The 13,648-nt window shown below is 43.0% G+C and overlaps 1 protein-coding gene across 2 annotated transcripts in view; it reads right to left on the bottom strand.

Moving 5' to 3' along the window:
* Positions 1-11,315, bottom strand: part of ANO10 (anoctamin 10) — a 253,672-nt gene extending 242,357 nt beyond the window's left edge. The window contains exon 1 of one of the 2 annotated variants that reach the window (XM_023231375.1): positions 11,153-11,315. The gene's annotated coding sequence lies outside the window, so the exon portion shown is untranslated. The remainder of the gene's footprint in view (positions 1-11,152) is intronic. The other variant, XM_023231376.1, reaches the window with a different exon arrangement.
* Positions 11,316-13,648: the final 2,333 nt, after the last annotated feature.

Below are 13,648 nucleotides of genomic sequence, written 5' to 3'. Positions count from 1 at the left end.
AGTATAGTATAGTATAGTATAGTATAGTATAGTATAGTATAGTATAGTATAGTATAGTAAATACATAAACCAGTAAAAATGGGTTCATTATCATTGTCAGGTATTATGTACTGTACATTACTGTATATGCTACTTTTATGCAACTGGCAGCACGGTAGGTTTGTTTACATCCGCATCACCACAAACACATGACTAATGTGTTATACTATGATGTCACCAGGTGACACAAATTTCTCAGCTCTGTTATAATCTTATAGGACCATGATATATGCAGTCTGTTGTTGACTGAAATGTCATTATCCAACACATGACTGCACATGCAAGTGTCTGCAAATTAATCTTTATAACACTGTCAGGCACAGAAAAACAGCTAGACATTTTAGTAGATTGCTGAATTAGACTTCAATAAACTCTAGAAGTATACCAATTTTATTTTATGAATACTAAATACCAGTAATCCTCAATAATTTATTTAATGGCCAATTAATAAGTAGTCCTTACCAATCTGTAAAAATGAAAGCCTATGAAATTGTATCCTATTGACTGAAATGAACCCCAAAAGAACCTGCATTTTTAGGATAACTTCAGGAGACTATCAAGAGAATCTTCAAGACCTTATTTAGGGTTTCTTGTCTAGTTCTCTACCCAATCCTTTTTCCTTCGTTTCTGTGGCAAAGATTTGAGCTATCCTCTGAAATCCACTCTCCCTTTCTTTGTCTAAGTACACGGCTAGGCTATATTTTCCACACAGTTGGAGTTAGGTGAGCATGGGACTAAATTCTAGACAATAGTAGGTGAGCAGAAGAACTCACAACTCCAGACGAAGACTTTTAAGGGAGTGGTTCTATCTCTCCGCAATGTTTTCTTTCCCTTTCCATGGGCCCTTGGGATGCTGGGGAGATACAAGACAGGAAAGTATGGCTTCCTAAATCAGAAGGAAGTTGAGCCACCCACCAATCCAGAATACCTGCCTTGAACAGTTACATGAGTGAGAAATCTATTATGTTTGAGCATATTACATACATCAGGATTTAAACAATACAGCAGTCTAGCTTACTCTGATTAATAGCATACAATCCCTCTGTCTTGTTTTGTTCTAGTGGTTTGGACTTTGGTTAATTATGTCTATTAGAATTGGTTAAGAGCTTAATCTCTGGAGACAGACAGACATAAATTCAAATTCAATTCATGACCTCTCAGTTATGTGACCTTAGGCAATTTATTTATCCTCTTCTGTAAAGTGGGATTAATAAAAGTACATGCCACACTGAATGGTGTGAGAGGAAATGAGAGGCATGTACAGCACAGTGCTTGCCACATCGTAGGCATGGAACAAATGGTAACCTTTTTATTATTGGCTACTAGTATAAATAGAATATTAAAACTCTGCAATTAAACTCTCTTCAGAGAAATTCTAGTCAACTCTGATCAAGTTTCCAGCTCTAACCAGCAAGAACAAATACGATAAGGCTGACAGTAAGTAGCCATAGGGTAGAGGTAGTCTATCTAGTGTGTCAAAGATACTCTTGTTGGAATAGCCCAAACTTGCTGTTAAAAAATATTAACAACACTTTTAGATGCACAAAAAACAAAACACTTCCATTTAAATTCAAAGTTATCATAGACTCTTTCCTTAGTTTCCAGAATGCTTTATTATCTTGATTCTCTCCCTACCTCTAGAATCCCCTTTTCCTTCTGGCTTCTCCCAACACTATCTGCAAAAATATGCCCAAATCATTTCTCCTTTGAGTGCAGTGGAACGAAGAAAATTAAATATTATATATATATATGCCCAAGAAACAATCCCAAGACTTTTGCCTTCTTTCTGTATTATTTCTCCCTCTAAACCCTCTTTCTTTCTCTTAAATTCAAACTCTAACCTCTGTGTTGCTGTCTTTGCAATCTGTCGCTAGTTTCGTCTTCTAAGTTGAGCTCCTTCAGGAGTTTCCAACACTGTTATCTCACTAACACTTGTCTCAATAAAACCAAAACTAATCATAAACTTCTCCCCAGCCTCAGCTTCCTTCCCAGTTTCCCTACCTTTCTCAAGGACACCACCTTCAGCTCTGTAACAAAGCTTGCAAAATAGTGGAGCCAACCTGGAGACATACAAATGGAGTCAGTCACTTAAGGCTTAAAGGCCTTGCTCTAAAATGTTTTTCAGGTGACCCTATCTAACCCAGTGATTCTCAACCAGGGCAATTTTCAGACTTGAGACATACTTATTCTAACTGTGCACTTCATACAAGCTTTAATGACTCCAAAGTACAAAGGTAAATCAAACTCAAGGGAACAATCACAAAGGAACTGGCCAACACTGTATAACAACATCTTTCCTTTCTTCAGTAGAAACCATAATCTTGTGGCGATCTGATTAAACAGATTCAGTATATCTTGCTTGAACCATTCAACTTTTTTTTCCTCTAACAGAGCTTAGGTATTGTCAGGGGCAAAAAAGGGTCTTCTAAGTGAATGTTGGATTAAAATTATACTCCAGGCTAGGGGTGGTGGCTCACGCCTATAATCCCAACACTTTGGGAGGCAGAGGTGGGTGGATCACCTGAGGTCAGGAGTCTGAGACCAGTCTGGCCAACGTGGTGGAACCCCGTCTCTACTAAAAATATAAAAATTAGCCAGGCATGGTGGCGCACGCCTGTAATCCCAGCTACTCGGGAGGCTGGAGCAAGAGAATTGCTTGAACCTGGGAGGCAGAGGTTGCAGTGAGCCAAGGTCACACCACTGTACTCCAGCCTGGGTGACAGACAAAGCAAGATTCTGTCTCAAAAAAAAAAAAAAAAAAAAAAAAAAAAAAAAAAAAAAATCAAATTATACTCCAAATGTATCAGGAATGCTATTGGAAAATACCAGCCAAATCAATATTCAACATGCTAGGTTCAACGAAGGAAATCACATCAAGACAAAATCTAGTGGTCACCTAAAATAGCTAATAATGCAGTCAGAACACTTAATGCATAAAAATTCTGGACCAGACAATGGGGGACGCATGTTCTACAAAAGGGAACAATGTGTAAAATCAATGAAGCAAGAATAAAGACAGCATGGGAAAAGAACAATAAGAAGACTGGCCTGACCAGAACAGAGGGCTACGTTTTATTAGATGCAGCCATTTAAGGATAACAAATGCTATAGTTTACATCTGATCCAGTGGCCAGTACGTTCTTGTAGGTTTCTGAGCAGAGGATTTTGTGTCAGAGTAATATGAATCTCAGTAAGTAAACCTATTGGGTGAGAATATGGGTATTCTTTGTGGTATTCTTTTAACTCTCCTGGCTGAAATTTTTCATAATAAAAAGCTGGTGGGGAAGAATATTAACCTACCAGTAGAATACAGAAGCTGAGTTCATCACCTTCAAAATGGAAATACCAAATATAATAAACACTTATCATGTGCTTACTATGAGCCAAGCCATGAGAGTCTAAAGGTACAAAGGTAAATAAAGTCTACATCTTGCTTTTGAGGAGCCCTTAGTCTAGTAGCAGAAGCAAGCACACATCAAATTATTCTAACACATGGGCTAAGTACAGTAGCAGGAACCCCAAAAGTAGGGGTGGCCTCAGGAGAGGGCACTGTCCGGGAAGGGATGATGGGAGCCAGACAGCATTCAACTTAGACTAGATACACAGATAACCCCGAGGTTTCCAGCCTTGGATATGGCAAGAATAACTATGTGTGAAAAAACAGCAAAGTTGGAAAGAATGGTTAGTTTAAGGGAACAATAAAGTGTTCAGCAGAGTATGTGGGGACATGCATTAAAGGTCAACGTTTTTGAACATGTATGCACTGTTTAATGTGAGTAATAAAAGGACAATCTTATTCATAATAACCAGATCATGAAACAATTTTGTTGAGACACTAAAAGCAGGTTTCCATTCTAAACATGTACATGACCACTATCTACAAACTCATATATTATTTGCTCACTGATTATTCTCATTTGAGATACTTTATGCCTTTCATTATGCAAGGCACAACCTTAACAATATTTGCAATATGACAGACAAATTTCACTATCCCTGATATACAGAGTTCTTACAAATCAACAACAGAAAATACAAAAACATAAAGCTACAACTCATAAAAGAAATATGCCAAGACACATTTGAAAAGATGTCCAGAGTCACCAATTTAAAAAATGCAAAGTAACAATAAAATACTTTTCCCTTTTCAAATCAGCTGAAGCTAAAAGATGGAAAGAACCCAGTTTGGGGATAGGTGTAGAAAATCTAGCATTTTCACACACTGCTGACAGATGTCATAATTTAATATCACATTTCCATAAAGCAGAGAGGCAACAAGAAAAATAATATGAAACATTCATACTCTTCAACATAACAATGCTATTTCTAAGAACCTATCCCAAATTCTTAGATGAAAACTAAACAAAATATATATATAGTTCATTACAGTTTTTTATGGAATTTATCTCAAGAAGATAATTAAGCCAAATATGCCAGTAAAAGTTCATTACAGATTTTTATTTATGCATTTACGGCAAAAAAACAACTTAATACTTCAATGTCCATCAATAAGAAATTGGCTAAAGTCTGGTACAAGAATACAATAGAACCATTAATATTGAGATACAGACCCAACTATATTTATTAACATGGAGAGATTTCCTAACACATTGTAAGGTAAAAAATGTAAAGTATGATCATATAAATATATATAATAAATACATAGTAATATCAAAATGACACCAGCTATCATTTGCTAATGATTTACTACAGGCAAGGCACTGGGCTGTAGCCCAGTGTACATTTTTATGTGAATTAATCCCCACCCTTGAAGAAGAAACTTTAATGCTTCCATTTTACCCATGAGAAAACTTAGGTGAAAGAGGTTAAATATATATATATATACACACACACACACATACACATATATATATATATTTTTTTTTTTTTTGAGACGGAGTCTTGCTCTGTTGCCCGGGCTAGAGCGCAGTGGCACAACCTCGGCTCACTGCAACCTCCTCCTCCAGGGTTCAAGTGATTCTCCTGCCTCAGCCTCCCGAGTAGCTGTGACTATAGGCACGTGCCACCACACCCAGCTAAGTTTTTGTATTTTTAGTAGAGACAGGGTTTCACTGTGTTAGCCAGGATGGTCTCGATCTCCTGACCTTGTGATCCGCCCGCCTCGGCCTCCCAAAGTGTTGTGATTACAGGCGTGAGCCACTGTACCCGGCCGTCAAATGGTATTTTTTAACTATATGATACAAGACATTTTGCTTTTCTTCACCAGATTAAAAGCATGCCAACCTTGTATAAAAGCTACCTAGATTTAAAATTTGGTTTATTCTGAGGAAAGGTCACACACTCAACAGTATGTGAAATAAAAGGATCCATACATAAGCATATCATCTTCCATCCAGCTCCTATCCAGGAGACTGCAAAGCTTCAGAGAGCTGGACAACGATAGACTCTTTAAGAGGGGAAGGAATCTTGGAGATTAGTTAGTCCCTCACTATCATGTTACTCAGAGCCAAAGTCACACCACCAGTGTGGCAGAAGCAGAACTGGAATCCAATGCTCTTTGAGCAACACCATGCCATCAGAAGACAACCTTCTGTTTTTTCTTTTTGTGAACTTTTTGTGAACTTACCAGTCAATAAAGTCAAAGCCTGTATTTTGCCCTCATCATCAAAAATAACACTACCTTTGCTACAATCATGCAGCTGCATGCTGCAGCTCAATAATAATCTCAAGACCAACACAAGTGCTGGCATTACTTGGATTCTGCTTTAAGAAATGAGAATCATGTAGGTAGAGGGAAGACAGGATGCTGGGCTTTTTTAGTGGAAGCTGGTAAGCCTAGCCCCCGTAAGGCTCCAGGACGTAAGATGCTCTTGGAGCTTTGAATACTACAGTGACACAGTCCACAGTAAGACCCAGCTCTGCTCCTCTTGTGCCCATTTTCATTCACTCTACACTTGTGTCAGTCATTATGCCACAGCGCACATACAGGCCAGCTTACTTAAGCTGTCTCTTCTTTCTGTCCCTGCAGTTCCATCCAGGGGTGCCCTCTGCTCAGGAAATGTCTGTCCCCATGTGGTAATCCCACCTGGGTATGTCCACTCCTCAGGGAATTACCTGTATAGTAAAACCTCTGGGGATCCCCTCTCTTTGGGGTATTCCTGCCCCTCTCTGTGTTTTTACATGCAGCAGGGTTATGGATGTGACAGACTTTCATCTTATAGTTCCCTGGCCAGGCTTGCTCCAATCTCTCTTCTCTAGCTGGCCCAATGACGTAAACATCAAGTGTAAGGTGTAAAGTGGTGGAAACAAGAAGCCTCATGGCAGCCTTGGCCTAAACTGAATTCTGGAATCTACTTTTACCAGAGGGTCTTAATGGGAACTTGCTCTACCATTACCAAGCATACAAGATGAAGAAATGGAACCAAAATACCAGATGGGGACATGAAGGCTTTAAGTCTTCCCGCAGGTGTAGCATGAACCTTATGGTTCCAGTTGGGAGCCAATCTAAAAACAATGATTTGACCATACAGACTTCCTGGGCACCAGAGGGTAGAATGATTACTGCTATTGCAGCCAATATCCCCCTTTGATCGGGACTCTCAGCCAGGACAGCAGCCAGGCTGATTATAAGGCACAGAGCAGCCAGGTTCCACACAGGCCCTGTGGCATGGGATCAAGAGACAGCGATTTCAAATTGTGTTCTTTATCATGTGTTGAATTGCACACAGGGTCAAAGAGAGACCTACAAATAAGTTAAATTAATGTGGCTTTTACATTAACAACTGGATCACTGGCCCACAAGAGGTAAAGTCTGATCATTGTGGTCAAGATGTAGAGAAACATACTGAGTTCACCACAGCGAGGTCAGGGGAGTGTGCAGAGAGTGGCGAGTTATTTAACAAGGATCAGGAAAAGAATAATGGAATATTTATTCTGGGGATTATTCTTTTCCTGAGTTTGGGTAAAGAAAAAAAAAAAGTCAGTGGAATTATCACAAACTCAAAGGTTAAGAAGGAAATGCATAACACTGTCTCTAGGAATCACCTTATTCCAGATTCAAGGAGAAACAGGAACGAAAAGTATTCTCAGTTATGAAGCAGAATAGGAAACACTTCAGTAAGAGAAAAATGAAGGGCCACACTGCTCAAGCTGGAAGGTGAGAGGAATCTCCATAGGACAAAAGTTGCAATTTTAATGGCCAGGCTAAAAGAGGGCCAGACCATCTCCAGAGGGCCTGAGATGCGGAGACACTACTTACCTACAGGCAGGTAATTAATTGTGAGAGCAACTGTGGGAGCCTCCCTCCTTGTACCTAGGGCAGCTGCCTTTGGAAGTTACACAGATGTAGACAGATATGAGAGTGGAAAATCAGCCCCGCATACACCCATCCTTACTATAATAGTTTCTCGGTAACACAGATAACTGAGGGAAGCCAGTAAGGACCACTCCCTGAGGGAACTCCATGCCCTCTGGATTCCACAAGAATGTCCAGGAGAGGTGAGACACAGGATACTGAAGACAGTCCTGCCACAACAGCCCAGGCCCAGGCCTGATTAGATGCTGCACTGACCTCTGCACACAATCACCCAGTTGGGTCTAGCCATGGAAGCACCAGTGAGGAAAACAAGAGTATTTCCTCCTGTCACTCATGACTCCATCTACTCTCATTACCCCCGATACTGCCAAGAGTTTGCTTGGTTTGGCTAGAATCATGTCAGAAATACACTCTGGCTTCTTAGTAGAAATGCTCTAGAGGCTGTGAGGTTGCCCTGGGCTGAAGAAGTTCCCAAGACACAGATCTTTAAAACTGGGACAAGTTGGTCACACTTGGTAAAGAGTAAAGGCCATTACTCTTTCCTCCAAAAGACCCAGGGACTAGAGTCAGCATCTGGCACTCTATTTTTGAAAGACTCCCACTGCCAATTCATAGACTAATAAAAGAGATAATAAGCATGGATTACTCAGATCATCCTTTCTATTCTGTAACTCCCAGATGATTTAGAAATGTCATATAAAAGTAATTAAAAGGCGCCTTACTGGTTATATATCTTTTTTTTTTTTTTTTTTTTGAGACGGAGTCTCACTCTGTCACCCAGGCTGGAGTGCAATGGCACGATCTCCGCCCACTGCAAGCTCCACCTCCCGGGTTCACGCCATTCTCCTGCCTCAGCCTCCCGAGTAGCTGGGACTACAGGTGCCCACCACCACGCCCAGCTAATTTTTTTTGTATTTTTAGTACAGATGGGGTTTCGTCATGTTAGCCAGGATGGTCTCGATCTCCTGACCTCATGATCCACCCGCCTCAGCCTCCCAAAGTGCTGGGATTACAGGCGTGAGCCACAGCGCCCTGCCATGTTATACATCTTAATCAAACAGTAGTCTATTTATATAGAAAAAGAAGATAAATATCTCCTTCTAAGGGATGGGTTTTGGATATGAATTCAGGGCACATGTGTGCTTTCTAGCAGGCCTGCTCCACTTTACAGGTCTGCATCAGGTCATCCTTTTTAGGAGGATGCTCAGGTTAAAAGAGGCTAAGGACATATGACAACTAAATATAGTGTAGGATCTGAGACTGGATCCTAAACATTAGCGGGACAATTAGTGAAATCTGAACAAGGTCTGAAGATTACACAATAGAATTGTATCGATGTCAGTTTCCTGGGTTTAACAAGTGTACCATTGTCATCTAAGATGTTCACATCTGGGGAAGCTGGGTGAAGGGCATAAGGAAATTTGTACTAGTTTGCAACTTTTTGTAAATCTAAAATTATTTCAGAACAAGAAACATTTTAAAAAGAGCCTCTTCCAGAGACTGGGCACAGTAACTCAGGCCTGTAATCCCAGCACTTTGGGAGGCCATGGCAGGTGGATCCATTGAGGTCAGGAGTTGAAGACCAGCCTGGGCAACATGGCGAAACCCTGTCTCTACAATCAATCAATCAATCAATCAATCAACCAAATAAGCTGGATATGGTGAAGCTCCTGTCTGTAGTCCCAGCTACCCAGGAGGCTGAGATGGGAGGATCACCTGAGCCTAGAGGGCGAGGCTGCAGTGAGCTGTGACTGCACCACTGCACACACTCCAGCCTGGGCAACAGAGTAAGAGCTTGCCCCCCCCCAAAAAAGAAAAATCCTCTTCCCCCCAAAATTCTGTAATTTCCTAACACATACACACAAAAACTCATACACATTAAAAATTACAGTTTTTGATTCACACATGACATGAGACTTATTGTGTGCTTGTAACCATTAAAACAAAGGTTTATTGCTTATAAAAACAGAAGGCTAGAGACAATTTAACTGACAGATGAGAAATAGGCTTAGTACAGCTGTCATGCAAGCCATGACAAATATATCTATTTGAGTAACACTGATTTTTCACCTCCAAGCACAGTACTAGGCACATAACTAAAACTCTAATATTTAATAAAAGAATGAATCCACATGATGATTATACAAGCATTTTCAAAGACGTTTAAGAAGAATCTGATCCACAAAAATGCTAAGTGAGAAAATGTAAGGTGGAAAGAAAAAGCAAAAGTATGAAGTAATATAACATTACCCCAACTATGTAACAATACTACCCTAATTTTGTGTACATTCATATATACAAAAAAACAAAAATTAGGAAGAAATGCATCAAAATGTTATTACATGTGGCAAAACTACAGATTTTAATTTTCATCCTTATCCTTTTCTCTGTCTTCCAAAGGTGTCTACAGTGAAAAAGTTGGCTGGGCGCGGTGGCTCACGTCTGTAATCCCAGCACTTTGGGAGGCCAAGGTGGGAGGATTACCTGAGGTCAGGAGTTCATGACCAGCCTGGCCAACATGGTGGAACCCCATCTCTATTAAAAACACAAAAATTAGCCGGGCATGGTGGCGGGCGCCTGTAATCCCAGCTACTGGGGAGGCTGAAGCGGGAGAATCGCTTGAACCCGAGAGGCGGAGGTTGCAGTGAGCAGAGATTGTGCCACTGCACTCCAGCCTGGGTGACAGAGCAAGACTCCGTCTAAAAAAGAAAAGAAAAAAGTTTCAATGGGTTTAAGTGCATATACACCCCAATTTACCAAGCCTTTTCTATGCCCTTCCATTATTTTACAGCTTTCAAATTTCATTCATCGGCAACTCTACGATTCTTTCAGCAACAGCTGTTCAGAACAGATGATTTACTTTCCACATTGAATTTTAAACTGTTTATCATGCAGAATGGGCCCTTAGAAAACATCTAGTCCTCTAGATCTGTATGACTTTAAATTAAAAGTAGACACTACAAAGTGGATTTAACCGCTTTAAATCCCACAGGATTAGATTTAAACGCCGCAGGATTTAAGGCAATATGATACAACTGTGTCCTGAGTCTGAATAAACCTCAGCTGCACTTTTTAAGTCTGGAACCTCCATACACCGTTCTGTTGGAATATAAGGTTTTACAGAAGGCAGCGCACACCAATGCTGGTGCTGTGAAGGCACCCAGAAAATCAGACGCTGCCTGTAGGGGAGAACCCCATTCCATTCACGTTTCTCAGGTGTCCCAGGTACCAGCCGGCCAGGTATCTATTATTTAAACTGCACATTATGTTCCAGTCAAAAGCCTGGAAACCCAGTCACCTCGATGTGAGCATTACCCTGCAAGACTGCTCCGGCCAAACACGCTTGGAGACAGCCTTGCCCGCCCTGATCCCCGGACTGCCCAGGAAGCAAGAATCCCGGGACCCCGAGCTGGCCCTTCTAAAAACCACCCTTCACTCCGCTCCGCCAACCACCCTACTCACTGGCTCCTTCCCCAGAGCGCTGAGACCCCCAACATCCCCCATCCTGACTCCACCAGCCCCAAATTTCAGCCTCATCGCGTGTCTCTCAGGACTCAAACCCTCGCCCCAGACCCATATTCCCTCTACAAACCTCTCCCCTCCCCTGCGACTTCCACTACCCGCAACACCTTCACTGGTCCCTGCTCCCACAGCCTCCGCGCCCATCCTAGTCCCACTTCCCATCCCCAGGGGTGCCGGCACCGGGAGGCGGCCCGGGAACGCAGGGCGGCGGCCAGGAGGAACTCCTGGAGCCTGCAGTGGCCAGGGCTCTGTCGCTGCACGGAGCCGGGCACTGCCGCCGACAGCTGGGGGTCCGAGGTGCCCTTCCCTACTCACCGGCCGCCGCAGAGCTCCACGTCTTCGGGGGCTGGCCAGACAGCCGGCGAGAACCGGAGGCCCGGCAAAAAAGCGCTCGGTGCGGGGGGCGGGCCAGGCCAGTGGGGCGGGCGCTGCTGAGCGCTGGGCGTGGCGGACGCGGCCGGGCCTAGACGCGGTCACGCGCAGAAGGGGCGGGGCAGCGGCGGGAGAGGCGGGGCCTCACTGGGCGGTCGCTCCGGGAGGGGCGGAACCGCGGTGGGAGGGGCGGGGCCTCACTGGGCGGTCGTCGTGGACGAGAACCCAGACTGGAACCGGTCCGAAGAAACAAAAGGCAGCCCTGATTGGGCTGTCGCCTAGAAAGGAGCCCAGGCCGGGAGAAAGGGAGGGGCGTGCCTAACGTACTGTAGCACCCTTCGAGATCCGGAAGGCAGCGGGAGAGGCGGGGCCGAGAAGGGAGAGGACTGGTTGGGCTGTCACTCCGAGCGGAGGCGGCACGCTGCTGGGCTCTCCAACCCAGAGCGGTCGGGGCGGGGGAAAGGAATACGCCTGTTCACATTTCCCTCTTCCATCTCTTAAAGACCAGAACCTAATTTTCTGGTCACTTTCAGGTATATGAACAAGTCTCATTTTAACTGTAGCTCACTTTCAAGTTGTGAAAAACGCAGATCCTTTTATAATTAAAACCTAACATCCAACCACAGCCAAATCCCTTTCGGTGGCTTATAGGGTTTCCCGTTCCATTACCTCTATGAAAACCTCTTTTAATCTCCTACTTGCTCCTCTCCAGCCACACTGGTACCCTTGCTCCTCCTAGAACTCGCCAGACACCTTTCCACCTCCAGGCCCAGGGTCTTTGCCCCAGCCATTCCCTCTGCCCAGAAAGCTCTTCCCTCGGGATAGCTGCTTGGCTCACTTCCTCACCTCCCTTGGTTTCTGCTGGCCTTTCACTTTCTCCCTGAGGCCCTTTCTGACCGTCCTACTTAACACCCGTTCTCATCTCCTCCCCACCCCACCATTTCCTTACCTGCTCTCCTATTGCTTTTGTCCTCCACGCTTATTGCCTTTTTGTTGTTGTTGTTGTTTTGAGATAGAGCCTCGCTCTGTCACCCAGGCTGGAGTGCAGTGGCGCTGTCTCGGCTCACTGCAACCTCTGCCTCCCGGGTTCAAGCCATTCTCCTGCCTCAGCCTCCCGAGTAGCTGGGATTACAGGCGCGCACCACCACGCCCAGCTAATTTTTGTATTTTTTGTAGAGACAGGGTTTCACCATGTTGGCCAGGCTGGTCTTGAACTCCTGACCTCAGGTGATCCGCCTGCCTCCGCTTCCCAAAGTGCTGGGATTACAGGCGTGAGCCACCGCGCCTAGCCGGCTTTAAGTGTTTTTAGTTACCCAGGGTCTACCACAGTCTGAAAATAGGTGAGGCCAGAACAATAAGATATTGGGAGAGAGAGAAAGACCATATTCACCTTTTATTACAGTCTATTTTTATAATTTTTCTATTTTATTATTATTCATTGTTGTTAATCTCTTACTGTACCTAATTTATAAATGAAACTATCATAGTATGTATGTATGTGTAGGAAAAAACATAGTATACATAGAGTTTTATACTATCCTCAGTTTCAAGCATCCGCTGGGGATCTTGGAATGTATCTCCCACAGATAATGAAAGATTACTAACCCCAATGTTTAGAACAGTGTTAGGTCCATAGTAGACAAGCAATAACTCCGAAATTAAAAATTAAAAAAAAAATGAATGAACCCTTTCTGCCTCCATACATCCAGCTTTGGCCAGATCAAGGCCTCAATAAACTGTAGTGGGGAGAAGGCTGGTCTGTTCTTTACTCCCCACCCTTTTCTGGGTCTTCCAGGTTCCAGGCGGGAGGCAGGGAGACTAAAAGAAAGGAGCAGAAGACTAATTACTTGGTAGGAGCAGTTTGTCACTCATTCTAGACCCCTGATGCTATCATGGCAGCTCACAACATTATTAACCAGTTCTCGTGCGGCTATCTTTTTGTAGGTCCTGTGTGGTTATGTCCAGAGGTTCTGTCTTCTGAAAATCAGGACAAATTATTTATGAACTTTAATAAGTTTAGACATGAATTACTCCTTAGACTTTTGTTTTTAAATCGTATTCTTCCTATCTTCTAATCCTTCAACTTATCACCATCCTCCATATAACTTTATTTTCTTATATTTATGTGGCTGGAGGAATTAGGAAAAAACAGAATGGAAATATAAACCTCCTTTTCTCTTGGATAATCTTATTTCACCTCCACAATTAACAAATTAAAACTTTCTGTTAAGTAGAGCAGATTGTCGGACAACATAAATGGCAAAACTGAGTTAATAACATAGATCCCTATGTAATAGTCCCCTTTATCCACTTCTCAATACCCCTACTGGATGCCTGAAACCACAGATAGTACTGAACCCTGTATATATTATGTTTTTTCGACCTGATAGCCTAGATGGCCACTAAGTGACCAACAGGTATGTAGCATTGATATAGTTT

Source organism: Piliocolobus tephrosceles, chromosome 2, assembly GCF_002776525.5.
Source record: "Piliocolobus tephrosceles isolate RC106 chromosome 2, ASM277652v3, whole genome shotgun sequence".
NCBI lineage: Eukaryota > Metazoa > Chordata > Mammalia > Primates > Cercopithecidae > Piliocolobus > Piliocolobus tephrosceles.
The sequence above is the reverse complement of the archived record's forward strand: the minus strand, read 5'-3'. Positions and strand labels throughout refer to the sequence as shown.